Genomic DNA, 12,251 nt, shown 5'->3' on the forward strand with positions numbered 1-12,251 from the left:
TAGACGGGAGTGGACCAAGCGTTCCAGGAGTTTAGGGATGTAAGGAAGGTTAGAGACAGGTCTGTAGTTAGCAGCGCAGTTCTGGACCAGGGATGGCTTTTTAAGTAAAGGGGTTATGATGGCATGTTTAACTGAGGAGGGAAAGATACCTGAAGAAAGAGAGAGGTTAAATATTTTAGTCAGGTGAGTGGTGACCACCGGTGAGAGAGACTGCAGGAGATGTGAAGGAATGGGGTCACTGTTGCAGGTTGTAGGTCAAGAAGAAGTGAGGAGCTGGGTAACTTCTTCTGTAACAGCCTCAAAGATGGCTAGTGAGCTTGAATTGCGACAGGGAAGGGGATCCAGGCACTGAGGAGATTGGGCTGAGATGTCCTGATGGATGTGGATTCTAACCCCATTATAATAACTGGGACTATACTCCGTGGATAATGTAATGACATTATTGGTAGCGGCTGTCGTGCATTATATTATGTGTGAATATGGGATATTATATGTTGTATGCTTCCTTCCCTCAGATACTATACTCCGGGTCCATGTAACTCTTTCCATGCAGGACTCTTTTTTCCCTATAGGACTCATGAGATTTGTATGCAGACCCTGATGGTAACAGTTTCCTGGCTCCTCAGCTAAGTACAGGTGTGATGTAATTATCATAATTAACCTGTTACATTCATTGGTCGCCATTAACATGGGACTTGTGTATTTGTTTCTTGTAAATAGCACCATTGTGTTTTCAGCAAACAGCCCTGAGTAAGACCCCTCAGGGGGTGGAAACACTTTGGTGTTCACACTAGCTGGTCGTGTTGCTGCCGTGTATTGTAACTACTTTGTGAATAAACTTCATCTTCTGTTACTTTTGGATCTCTGCTGGAACTTGTATTGTTACATTTGCTGTTCAGGCCGGTCCCGGGACTTCTGAGCGGATCCCTGCAGCTGTGTCCTGGATACTACTTACTGCTGAGCTGATCTTCCATTCTCCTCCTCCCTGCATATATCATTCCCATTATTAAGGAGTGGGTCTCCTACACATTTATTGTGTATATGTTATAATACCCCCGGTGGCACTAAAAACCATCTCTGACAAAACGCCAGCGGCCTGGACCTCCAAGGCGTAGAGAGCCAGTTCATGCCACTTGTGTAGCTTGGATACCCAATAGCTGTAAGGCACAGAGGAATCACGGAGGACGTTGGTACGGTCGGCAAGGTACTCTTTCAGCATCTTCCAAAACTTTTCCCTTCTTGTCAGAGTACCTCACGAATCAGGGCCTAGGCGCTGGGAGGGTCTGAGAAAACTGTCCCAGACCTTTGACAGTGTTTCCCTGTCTCTGGTTTGTGTCTCCCTCACCTGTACTCCTTGGTTATCCAACAATATGTGACCTCTGCCACCAGCGTTGTCAGATAATTCTTCATCAAGGGCCTTCTGGTACTGCAACATTTTAATAGACTTCTCTGCCAGACTAGAACGTTCTCCTTGTAGCGCGGGTCTAGAAGTGTGACCAACCAGTAATTACTGCTGCTCAAAATGCATATAACGTGAGGGTCACAGGAAAGGCAGCAGAACATAAAGTCAGCCATGTGTGCCAGACTGCCAACAGTCAAGACTTCCCTGTCCTCACCAAGAGGACGACTGTCCATGTTCTCTTCCTCTTCGCTCTCCCTCTTCTCGGGCCATCCAAGCTGAATAGACGGTACGAATGTGGTGTGGGTAGTACCGTCTGTAGCGCTGGAACCCAGCTCCTGATCTTCTTCACCCAATCCACATTGGGGTGAGATGAGGCTGGGCTGTGTAGCATCACCCTGTATAGTTCCTTGCTCCATCTCATTGTGCTCTGCCTGCAAAGCCTCCTCTTTAATTGTGAGCGAGTGTTTCAGTAAGCAGAGAAGCGGGATGGTGACGCTAATTATGGAGTCATCACTGCTCACCATCCTGGTTGAGTCCTCAGTTTTGGAGGACGGCACAGATGTCAGACATCCATGCCCACTCATCAGCTCTTATGTGCGGAGGCTGACCTGAATACCGACGGGCATGTTGAAGCTGGTACTCAACAACTGCCCTCTGTTGCTCACAAATCCTTCCCAACATCTGCAACGTTGAGTTCCAATACGTGGGCAGTGGAAGCTGTAGCTGACTTTCTAAAATGGGCTCACATGCAGTGTACTTTCACAAAGAGCTCGGGCAGATCTGGGTAGGTTTTGAGAAACCGCTGAACCACTAATTTGAGCACATGGGCCAGGCACGGTACATGTGCGAGATTGCCAAGCCTCAGAGCCTCCACCAGGTTCTGGCCATTGTCGCACATGACCATGCCTGGCTGTAGGTTCAGTGGTGAGACCCACAGATCTGCCTGCTCTGTTAAAGCTTTCAACAACTCTGCAGCAGTGTGCAGTTTGTCACCTAAGCATATTAGCTTCAGCAGAGCCTGTTGCCGCTTCGCGGTGGCAGTGCTTCCAGCTTGCGACTGATGTGGTCATTTTGGATATGCAGGCTGAAGAGGAGGAATAGATGCAGGAGCTGTAGAATGTGTGGGGAACTCTGATTGACCCAGGGCTCGCAATCCTCAGCGTCAGGAGGACGTGTTCCGTCCCAGGGTCCGACTGGGTCCTGGCTTCCACAGTTTTAACCTAGAGTGCCGTCAGTGAGATGTACCGTCCCTGACCACAAGCACTTGTCCATGTGTCTGTGGTTAGGTGGACCTTCCTAGTAACTGCGTTGGTGAGGGCACGGGTAATATTCTGGGACACGTGCTTGTGTAAGGCTGGGACTACAAACTGGGAGAAATAGTGGTGGGTGGGGACCAAGTACCGAGGGACGGCCGCCGCCATGAGGTTGCGGAAATCCTAAAGGCAACATTTCCAGTGCAAGCCGTCGAGAAATGTGGCAGTTTAGTATTGTGGCCTGAGGGTGGTTGGCTGCGTATGTGCGCTTGTGTTCCAAGGGCTGGGGTAGGGACAGCTGAACGCTGCACTGGGACAAGAACATGGATGCTGATGGTGGTGGTTGCAAGTGTACAATGACAGGTGCAGGGCGGGAGGCATCTTCGCCTGCGCCATAGACAGGGGATTGTCGTGCACGCACAACAGCGGAACAGGTAGTGGTGTCACCCGCAGACACTGTTGCTGGACCCTGGCGCTCTGCCCAACTAGTCGGGTGCTTTGCTGTCATGTGCCTGAGCATGCTGGTTGTAGTCAGGCTGGTAGTTTTGCTGCCCCTGCTGATGCTGGCATTACAGATGTTGCAAATGGCCTTTTTTGGGTTAACTGTACAGTCTTTAAAAAAGAGCAAGATTCGGGAAGACTTAGCAGCTGGACTGGCAACGTCCACTTCCCCGTCCCTTGCCACATGCCTTGCCAACTTTAAATGGAGTATAATATTTGACACATTCCCAAAAATGTCTGTATTATTACTGCAGTAATATAGGATCATGTCTAATGACCACAGTTTTAGGTAGTGGCCTAATAGATATGCTATTGGTCAGCGACCAAGTGTGAATAGGTTTGAACACACAACTGGCAGGCTTTAAATGGAGTATAATATCTGTCAAACAGGAGAAAAAAGAAACCAGCTTACCCACACTTCCTGGCGTCCTGAAGCTTGGACCTCAAGGGACCACTTGCGTTAGAAGTAAAAATACAAAATGTTCCAGCTTCTGTCATGCGCATTTAGATTTTAATGGTAAAATGGAAATTCCATGGAGAAAAAAGGCAAAGCAACGCGTTTCAGATGCAAGCCTGCGTTCTTAGTCAAAGCTATACCTGGAATTAACATGCGTGATTACATATAAAAGGCCCTCCAATACAATTCAAGATTGTCTTTTGTATTGGTAGTTTAATCGTGTGATTTCAATCAAGATAACGTCACATAATAAAGTCACCAATAGATAAACCCCAATATAAAACTACACAAATAAGAAAGTACAAAAATATATATATTTTTTTAAATAACTAATACTACCCGGATACCTGGGGTTAGAATTATAGAGAGTGTTGCATCGTCCTGAAGAATAGGTAAAAATGTTCAGATTATCTTTCTAATACTTTAGCACTTTCTTTACAATTCAGTCCACAATTTTATAGTATTAAAAAAGATAATCTTAACATTTTTTTTACCTATTCTTCAGGATGATGCAACAGACTCTCTAAAATTCTAACCCCAGGTATCCGGGTAGCAGCCAAAAGAGCACAAACCTTGGGAAATACTTTATCCCCAAATGTATGTAATCCAATACAAAAACGCCACACCGGGCTTAATTGCCAGGGATTTTATAAGTGTGGACACAGTCGATGTAATTTATGCCAAAATGTAGAAATAACAAAGGACTTTCATAATTCAGACAAATCACAATCATATCAAACAATACATTAATTGTAACAGTGATCATGTGGTGTATGTTATTAAATGTAATTCATGTGACAAAATGTATGTGGGGTGCACCATACGAAGATTAAAAAAACGAATCTCTGAGCACATCACAGATGTATATAATATACAACAAACCAAGCAATGTGAACTGAGGTCTAAGATGGTAGACATGCAAGAAAAAGGAGCATGTTCACACTAGCAAAAAGATGCAAAACCTACAAAAGACAAAAAATATATCTCATACCCTACCATCATTATATATAAATGTAAAGCAAAGTTGCATATGAAATATAGGGTACTTAGTGAACTATTCTTGATCAAAAATAGTTCACTAAGTACCCTATATTTCATATGCAACTTTGCTTTACATTTATATATAATGATGGTAGGGTATGAGATATATTTTTTGTCTTTTGTAGTTTTTAGATGTATATAATATGTCAGATACAGCCGCAACACATCCTATGCTTCCAGGCACTTCATACAATGCCACAACAACATCGCATCTTATATGCTCGCATGTATAATTATTTAAAATATATATATTATTGTACTTACTTGTGAAGTTTTATATTGGGGTTTTTCTATTGATGACTTTATTATGTGACGTTATCTTTTTTAAATCAGATAATTTTTTATTCATTTAGAAAAAAATAATGAAATACAACTTCAGTATAACAATTTTCCATTTTCTTATTAGCAAAAAGAACCCTCAACCCCCCTCCCCTTTTACAGACAGCAATAATCCCTCATCATTATATAAGATATGATCCAATATCCCACAAAACATCCTATAACCATTTCACTGCATTTCGTAGTGTATTCACCGGAATCTTCCCTCCAATAGCATTAATCACACCTTCCATGGTGCCCATAGGTTGTCACTGAGTTTGGCATTTTTCCTTTTGAAATAGATTTTCTCCTCCATCCGCACCACATAATCCACCTGCCTTATATACTCCTGTCTAGAGGGAGGCTCCGGTCGCACCCAATACCTCGCTATTACCTTTCTAGCTGCATATAAGAGTCTGGCAATTGCCAGTTTTGCGATATCATTCCCCACAAGTTCCTCCACATATCCCAGCAAGCAAACCACTGGATCTGTAGGAATTATACAGTGATAACGCCCTTCAATTAGGCCAGCTACTTCAGACCAATAGTTTGCAAGTTTTGGGCAACTCCACATGACATGTAGTATACCGTCAGCTTCTGACCCACATCTCGGGCAATCCGAGGTCTCCCGTACCCCTATTCTGAACATAAAATCGGGCGACCTATACGCTCTGTGAATAAGAAGTAGTGGGGACATTCTGGCGGGTTCACTTAGAGTCAGCTTGGGGATATATTCTAATATGGATTCCCACCTGTCATCCTCAATGGTACCAACATCTGCTTCCCACTTTCCCTTCGCCAAAACAGGATAATTCAGTAGAAAGGTGTGAAGCAGATCGGCATACACCGTAGATATGACACCTGTTTACATCCCCCCATACAAATATAATCAATGACGATGTCCCTTTGAACAGATCGGTTCCTGATTTTCCCTGGCTTAATAAACGCATGTTTAACCTGTGTATACTGATAGCTGTGTCCGTCCGATCAGTGAAATTCCTCTTTCAGCGTCTCTAGGGTTTTGATGCTTTGATTATCCATCAGTTGGTAGATGTATTGTACACCCTTTACCACCCAGCCTCTCAGATCTCTTATTTTGTAATATTCACATAGGTTTTCATTATCCCAAATAGGAGTATACATTGTCAGCCCCACTATGCCTCTAATCTTCTTCACCCTCGTCCACAATTTATGGACTAGGCCACAGGTCGGGTATGACTTGCCCATCTTCCCAAAAAGTCCCGTTTCTAGACCCACTACCAATGGACTCTTTTTAAGATAAAGTTCCAGAACCGCCCAAATAGTCCCATTCCCTGCCCTCTGCTCCCACCCTCTAATATGCTGGGACTGAGCTGCCAAAAAATATACCCACGGGTTTGGTAGAGCGAGACCCCCCTCCTCCTTCGGCCTCTGGAGAGACTCCATCTTAATCCTAGGCTGCCCTCCACCCCAGACCAGATCCCTAAATATTGCATTAATGCGCTGGAACACCGACCGAGGAATCCACACAGGGGAGTTATGTAAAACGTACAACAATTTGGGCATCAGCACCATTTTAAGAAGATTGGTGCGTCCCACCACCGAGAGGCGCATTTTGCTCCATGTAGATGCTTTATCCTTTAATTTCCCCAGTATCGGGTATACATTCAGCTGAAGGTACTCCTTTACTGGTAATGTTATTGTAATTCCAAGATACTTAAATTCTTGTAGCAACTTGAGTTGTGTACGCTCCACCTGTTCAACATCTAAACTATTCAGGGAGTCTATTTCCATAATATGAGATTTATCCCAGTTAATTTGTAACCCAGATAATAAACCAAATCTATTGATAATAGCTATTGCTCCATGTAATGATATCTGAGGGTCCTGTAAGAATAATAAAATATCATCTGCGTACAACGCTATCTTCTCCTCCGTCACACCATACCGGAATCCCCTCACCACGTCTGACTGTCTCAGTACAGCAGCCAACAGCTCTATGGCCGGAGCAAATAACAGCAGGGAGAGGGGGCAGCCCTGTCTAGTTCCTCTAGTCAAATCAAATTTATCTGACAACTCCCCATTTACTCTCAATCTGGCCACCGGACGTGTATATAACAATATTATCCATGCCAAAAAAAACGGACCAATTCCCATCAACTGGAGAACACGAAAAAGATAACTCCACTCCACACTATCAAAGGCTTTCCATGTGTCTAATGAGACCACCACTCCATGCCCAGCATTATCAGCGGCCAATTGCATATTAAGGAATAGTCGCCTCAAGTTAATGGCCGTCGATCTATCCGGCATAAATCCTGACTGATCCGGGTGTACAACACCAGAAACCACCCGGCTCAATCGGTTAGACATTACTTTAGCTAAAATTTTAATATCAGCCGGTAGTAAGGATATGGGTCTATACGAATCTGGCTGTGTCCGGTCCTTATCTGCCTTGGGCAGAACCACCACCGTAGCCTCCCGCATTGACTCCGGTAATTCTCCCACCTCCAGAGCCAAAAACACATCTTTTAATTTTGGCAATAGTACATCTCTAAGATGTTTATAGAATTCTGTTGGTAAACCATCTGCACCTGGGGCTTTATTATTTGCCATTGAAGCCAAAGCTTCCTCCATTTCCTCTACCGTCAGGGGGCCCTCCAAGCTATCCCTAGCCTCCTCACTAAGCCCAGATATCTGAGTACCCCTCAAAAATTGGTCTATATCATCTCCCGTGTTCCTTAATTTAGAGTTATATAGGTCACTATAGAAGTCTCTAAACACCCTCAAGATATCTCGCGTTTCAGTGACTAGGGTGCCAGTTGGATCCAAGAGACCATACACAAATCCCGGTTCCCTCTGCGCTGCCGCTATAGTAGCTAACAGGTGACCAACTTTTTCACCCTCTTCATAAAAGGCAATTTTTTGGAATTCCCTCTTCTTTTCCCCATTGGCCAGAAATATTTTATCCACCTTTTTTTGAGCTTCCTTCATGTTCTGTTGTGCCTCTACGGTGGGATTAAGCACCAACTCCTCCTCTGCCCCCCTCAGCGCAGCCAATGCCTCTCTTTCCTCCAATCTGTTCTGACTTTTACATCTGGATATATCTTGAATCAATAAACCCCTAGCATAAGCCTTCATTGTGTCCCACACAGTTCCTATGGCTGTACTTCCCATATTGTTCTGGAAGAATTCCTCCACCTCTCCTGCTATTTTCTGAATATCTACCGTTTCCAGCCATACCGGGTGAACCTTCCACTCTTTCCGTCCACCATTCCCACACATACCGAACCTCAGTTCCACCAGCAAGGGACTATAATCAGAGCGTATCCTAGGCAAATAATCAATATGAGTGATGTTTTGGTTAAGCAACCCATTTCCCAAGGCTAAGTCTATTCTAGACATAGAACCGTGCGTCAAGGAGTAACATGAATATGTCTTCACTCCCATATGTCTCACTCTCCACAAATCTATCTGGCCCACCTCTGACACATACTTAGCAAAGGGTGTCTCCCCCTCTCCGGTTCTTCCCGGTTGCCTACTAGTTTTGTCCCAAATTTTAGTCATTATATTGTTAACATCTCCAATCAGCAACACAGGAATCCCTGTCCAATGCCTCGTGAGCTCTATAATCTCTTGCAGTTTTGTCCCAGTAAATGGAGGTGGGAAATACACTGCCACCACGCAATATAATTTACCATAAAGTCTGCAGACTAGAAAAACGTACTGTCCATCTTTATCTATTTTAACCTCAACCTCCTCAAATGGAGTCCCCACATGCACCAAGATGGAAACCCCTCTCGCATATGCAGAATAAGTAGAGTGGTATACTTTTTGAACCCATTTCCTCGCCAGGGGCATAATTTTGTCCCTCATCAGGTGTATTTCCATGAGGCAGATAATGGAAGGCCCGTGGGCCATAATATTTTGGAGAACAATAGCCCGTCTCTTACGGTCTGCCAAACCACGTATGTTCCAGCTTAACACCTTAACCATACCCGCCATTGTTTATCAGATTCAACTTCTGTGTATATAACCACATCATAAGATGTCCTCCATGCCGTCTGTCCCTGCCCCCCCCCCGCATCCAACCCCCCCTCCCCCATGCCCCAAACCAAAACTCCTCTGACCGCCCCTATCTCCCCCAAACCACCTCCCAATTTGTCGTTCCGTTCTCTCTATCCGAGAGTTGGTGAATGAAACCGGCCTATTCCACCAACTATCTTCCCAAAGGCCTCTCCCGCCTTATGAAAAACATATTATATAAAAGGTATATAAACTGTATGCACCACCAGTACGCCGCTCCAGTCCATGATCAGACTTGTATCCTGCAACAAATAGTTAAATGCAACTGAAAAAGGATAACAAAGGATAATTATAAATCACATTCACAAAACCACAATCTCCCTCTCTTCAGCCGTCCTTGTGCTCTCGCACTCGTCTAGAATTCTTTTCAATCCAGTCCAGAGCTTCTTCCGGAAATTGCAGAAAGTGTCCTCTACCCAGTGCAGCCAGTCTCAGCTTGGCCGGTGTACTCTCCCCAGTGCAGCCAGTCTCAGCTTGGCCGGTGTACTCTCCCCAGTGCAGCCAGTCTCAGCTTGGCCGGATACATCACAGAATACGCCGGTCCCATGTCTCTCAATTTTTTCTTTACATCTCTATAATTCATGCGCATTCTTTGCACCGTGGATGAATAGTTTGAGTAGAACGAGATATCTTGTCCATCAATTGTTAAATCCTTGATCTTCCTCGCCGTACGTAAGATAGTGTCTCTGTCCCTGTAATTTAAGAGCCTAGCCAGCATGGCCCGGGGGGCTGCTCCAGGAGGCTGGGGTCTCAGTGGGATTCTGTGAGCTCCTTCTACAACAAAGACCTTTGACAGTTTATCAGTTCCAAATTTTTCCAGCAGCCATTTCTCAATAAACTCTGTAGGATTTGATCCCTCTGATTTTTCCGGGACCCCCACTATCCTGACATTGTTACGTCGTGACCTGTTTTCCAAGTCATCATTTTTAGCAATGACATCTGTTAGTTGCTTGTCCGGCTTTTTCTGAGCAGCTTGTAGAGATATTATGGTGTCCTCAGCCGCGCTCACTCTTTCCTCTATCTCTCCTGTGCAGACATCGGCTTTCTGCATGGCAGCTTTAATGTTAGTAATTCCTGCTTGCACACCCGTAACCTGCTTTGACAACTTTGTAAGCGCGTGTTTGCAGTATGACACCACAGTGAACACATCTTTCAGGGTGGGTTCCTCCACAGCAGGGTCAGCAGCAGACTCCATATTTTTGTCCTGCACCTCATCTCCAGAGCCATCAGCCGCACAGTCTCCTGCACCCACAGTATTCTCCTGATCCTCCATACCATCTTCTGCCCCAGCCTCCCTTTCTGAAAGTCCAGCACTGTGTTCACCCACTTCCACTCTTGCAAACCTCTCAAGGCGCGCAGCAGCCGACGTCCTCCTGGAGCACGCCGCATTCTCTCTGGCCGCCTCCTCCTGAGTCTCAGCGCCATCTTGGCCCCTGCCCCCTCTACCAGGGCCAGTATCTCGCTGCCTGGTGCGGGTCATTACTTCTTTCCTGCTCGTCAGAAACGCTCCCCAGGGCGGCAGGAGAGCTTCTCACAGGATCCGGCGGTGTCTGAAGGGCTCGGCGGTATACCGGGTCGGCGCACACAGCGACGGTCGGCGAGAGAGCACCGAACCACGTCTGCCTACATCCCTGGCTAGGCCACGCCCCCAATGTGACGTTATCTTGATTGTCTTTTGTATTGGTAGTTTAATCATGTGATGTCAATCTTGAATTGTATTGGTGGGTCTTTTATATATAATCATGCATGTTCACTCCATGTATAGCTTTGATCATGTTTTCAGGATTTAGTATTGCACAGGTGATGGGATTATTGCCTGTGCAGGTGATGTAAATATCACCTGTGCAATACTAAGGAAATCCTGAAAACATGGCCTGTTGGTGGGCCTGGAGGCCTGGAGTTGGGGAACACTGCCCTAATAGATAAGCTATTGGTCAGCGACCAAGTGTGAATAGGTTTGAAGACACAGCTGTCAGACTTTAAATGGAGTATAATATCTGTCACGTTCCAAAAATGTCTGGATTATTACCACAGTAATATCTGACCACCTGAGATGATGGACAAGTTTCTCTGCTTCCACAATACAGCAATGCTATTAACCCCTTTACAGCCTGTGGCGTATTAGTACGCACCAGGCTGTAAACCCGTTCAACCGGGCACATGTCAGCTGACATGTGTCCGCAACAGCCGCGGGTGGAAATTGCGATCCACTGCGGCTGTTAACATGTTAAATGCCGCTGTCAATCTCTGACAGCGGCATTTAACATTGCCGCTCCGGAAGCACACCACTTACCCCGCCCAGCCGTGACCCCGTCACTTGATCGCGGGTCACCGATGCGTAAGCATGACAACCCTGGGTCTGCAGCAGCCACCTAGTGGTTGGTGCTCATAGCACAGGAGCATTTCTGCTGCATAGAGGTGATCTGCTGATCCCCTGTATGTAGCAGAGGCGATCAGACAAGTGCTGCTTCTAGTCTCCTATGGAGACTATAGAAGCATGCAAAAAGTGGAAAAAAAAAATGTTTTTAAAAATATTAAAAAATGTAAAAAATATAAAAGTTTAAAATCACCCCCCTTTCGCCCCATTCAAAATAAAATAATAATAAAGAAACACATACACATATTTGGTATCGCCACGTTCAGAATTGCCCGATCTATCAATATAAAAAAAAGAATTAATCCGATCGGTAAGCGGCATAACGAGAAAAAAATTCTAAACACCAGAATTACGCTTTTTGGTCGCCGCAGCATTGCAATAAAATGCAATAATGGGCAATCAAAACATCGGATCTACCCCAAAATGGTATCAATAAAAACTTCAGCTCGGCGCGCAAAAAATAAGCCCTCACCCAGCCCCAGATCCCAAAAAATGGAGACGCTACGGGTCTTGGAAAATGGCGCCATTTTTTTTTTTTATAGCAAACTTTGGAATTTTTTTTCACTACTTAAATAAAAGAGAACCTCTACATATTTGGTGTCTACAAACTCGTAATGACCTGGAGAATAATACCGGTAGGTCAGTTTTAGGATTCAGTGAACGTGGTAAAAAAATTTTTTAAAACAATCTGTTGTATTGCACTTTTTATGCAATTTGACCGCACTTGGAATTTTTTTCCCGTTTTCCCGGACACGATATGGTAAAACCAGTAATGTCGTTCAAAAGTACAACTCGTCCCGCAAAAAAATAAGCCCTCACATGGCCATATTGACCAAA

The sequence above is a fragment of the Phyllobates terribilis genome, unplaced genomic scaffold (genome assembly GCF_046119375.1).
Source record: "Phyllobates terribilis strain yellow unplaced genomic scaffold, ASM4611937v1 Scaffold_259__1_contigs__length_2703414, whole genome shotgun sequence".
NCBI lineage: Eukaryota > Metazoa > Chordata > Amphibia > Anura > Dendrobatidae > Phyllobates > Phyllobates terribilis.